The following is a 2,408-nucleotide window of genomic DNA, read 5'->3' on the forward strand; positions in this document are numbered from 1 at the left end:
CTGGTGCAACTTGGGTACTTTCTTTCTTTTCTAATTACTTCCTCTCCAGACAAGTCCCCCCTCCCCCCATAGAACTGAGTTCAGAACCTTCCAGGGCGCTTTATCAAGCTGACCTGTTCTCCAGGGATGCTGTGCTCTGTGAGGGACCTCTGGACGGCCTCCTGTCTGCTCTCCTGACCCGTCCCCTGCAGGCCGCAGCCCAGTCCCACAGCGCCAGTGGCTGGGAGCATGGGCCAGCACTGCCGTCCCGCTGACACCTGCCCCACGCACCGTGCTGTCCGCCCCCCCACCCCCGTAGGCCGCACAGGGCGTGGTCTCCAGCCACCTCGCTCTGACCCATCCAGGTACCAAGGCACCAGGTTAACATTTGAGAACCAAAGGCCTGAGTTTTGCATTAATGAGCCTGAAACGTCTGCCCCTGATTTACCTTTCAAATCGCGCCTGTGGCTGAGTCCTGGGGGAGGGTCCCCGGTGGGGAGACTGCCCACGTGACCCTCGGTTTGGTGGGGCCGATGGGAAGCGCCATGAGCCCGGGCTCCTGGGGCCGGTGTCCCCCTGAGGTGGCGCAGGGTCTCTGGCAGGCGGGTGACAGAGACAGTGCCTGGACAAGGGGGGGGTTGACAACAGTGAGTCACAGCCGGACCCAATTCCCCTTCTCCTTTCTCATCCCACCCTCCGGCCAATCCTGTCCAGGAGGCGGGCTCCCTTCTGTCGGCGACAGCCGTCCTGAACGGGTGACACCATCGCTTTTTCAAGAGGGTCTGCAGCCGGAGCACTCAGCAGGCAGTAGTAGTTGCTAGGATTTAACCCCACTTTCCGTGTCCCTTTGTCTGTGTCTGGGCTCTGTGATAAAGACACGGAGTCACCTTTTTGAAAAGAAACTCACTTTCAGTGAAATGCATTGATTGTCCCAGGGAAAAATCGTGCATAGAGCAGTTTCAAGGAGTGGAATCAAAAATCAACTTGGAAACAGTCAGTCCAGGGCTGCTTCTGACACTGAAACGCTTTCACGGCCTCGCTCTCAGAACTCCGGCCAGCCCTGTTCCCCCGCTCCCCAGGACGGGGGGCTCACTATCTAGCAAGGGCATCGCCGGTCAGCTCCGCTGGGAGATGCGGCTCCCGGCAGGCTCCACGCCGAGGCCGGGTCTGCCCACTAGCTCAGTGCCCTTCCTCAGGCGGGGATCTTTGCTCCCATCCTCTCCCAACAGCCTCCTCTTCCAGGCAGCCCAGCCAGGTTCCCCCACGAGTTCTTCACACTCTCAGAGAGAACTTCACCTGGGAACACAGGCGGCGGGTTTTCCTCTTAAAGGGCAGTGCCGGAGTGGAGGCGGGTACCCCGGGAGGAGCCAGACCTCGGCCCAGCTCGCAGGCCTGGAGGCCTGCCTGGAGGCAAAGACAGAACCAGGGACCGCGGGGCCGCCCTCTGAAGGCAGAGCATTTCATAAATAACGAGCAAATGTGGACATGACCATGAGGTCCGGCACCACCCCCTCCGCCGGGGCTCTCCTCCCCTCTCCCTGCACACACAGGAAGAGGCCAGCCAACACCCCGCCCCACCGTGGTTCCACTCACCTCAAGTTCTGGGTGCCCCGTCACCAGCCCAAGGCCACGCTTGGTCATTTTTCCCTTCCTCAACCTACCCCAGGATTTTTAAAGACACATGATTGTGAGATTCGTAGACTTCTTTTAAAATAAATTCATTTTGTGGAAACTAAAAAGGGAAAGGTTGTGTGATTGTGATCTGCCTTTACTGTATGAGTGTGGCAACCCTGGGCGGGCTTCCGTGGGCCGGCGGCAGCCCGTTTCATCCCGTTCAGTGTTTCCAGGGACCTTTGAGGAACTGTTGTCATCACGCCCCACCCCCACGTTGGGGAGGAGACCCGGGCTCAGAGAGGTTAAGCCGTGTGTTCAACGTCCCACAGTGGAGAGCAGGGGCAGGAATTCAAACAGGACCCCCTTTCCACCGGGAGGAGTCTGGTGCCTCTTAACCCCCACAACGCTGAGGTCTAAAAAGGGGTCATTTCACCAGAAGGATGCAGGCAGGAAACTGGATTCGCCAGGCAAGCGTGCTGGCCTCACGGTGCGCCGGGGCGAGCTCCCTGGGGGCGCAGGCAGGCGGGAGCCCCCCTGCCCCCACCCGGCCCCCGGTGGCCTTTCCGAAGGGTTGGGCGGGAAACTTCACTTCCTCCGCCGCCGCCTGGGTCCCACACGCGCTGGTTCAGTTCTGAGTCACACACGCCCGGCCTGGGGACTTCACCGCTGGGGTCAAGGTTTCCGGCCCTCAGCCGCGGATGCCGGTCCGTCGCGGTTGGGGAAGGGTCGGTCAGCGGCCGGCGAGCCGGGCAGGGGCGACGGGGACGGGGGGCCGGAGAGGCTCGCCCCCGCCCCGCCCTGCCGCTCCCCTCGCA

At 61.5% G+C, this 2,408-nt stretch overlaps 1 protein-coding gene and 1 long non-coding RNA gene across 2 annotated transcripts in view; one reads left to right on the forward strand and one right to left on the reverse strand.

Annotated features, from left to right (window-relative positions):
• LOC115273738 overlaps positions 1-249 on the reverse strand; it is a 5,527-nt gene extending 5,278 nt beyond the window's left edge. Inside the window, exon 1 of the long non-coding RNA XR_003900922.1 lies at positions 114-249. This is a non-coding gene — a long non-coding RNA (uncharacterized LOC115273738). The remainder of the gene's footprint in view (positions 1-113) is intronic.
• A 1,954-nt stretch (positions 250-2,203) lies between these two features.
• Positions 2,204-2,408, forward strand: part of SLCO4A1 (solute carrier organic anion transporter family member 4A1) — a 21,881-nt gene continuing 21,676 nt past the window's right edge. Inside the window, exon 1 of the mRNA XM_029916968.1 lies at positions 2,204-2,297. The gene's annotated coding sequence lies outside the window, so the exon portion shown is untranslated. The remainder of the gene's footprint in view (positions 2,298-2,408) is intronic.

The sequence above is a fragment of the Suricata suricatta genome, chromosome 12, assembly GCF_006229205.1.
Source record: "Suricata suricatta isolate VVHF042 chromosome 12, meerkat_22Aug2017_6uvM2_HiC, whole genome shotgun sequence".
In the NCBI taxonomy this organism is placed as follows: domain Eukaryota; kingdom Metazoa; phylum Chordata; class Mammalia; order Carnivora; family Herpestidae; genus Suricata; species Suricata suricatta.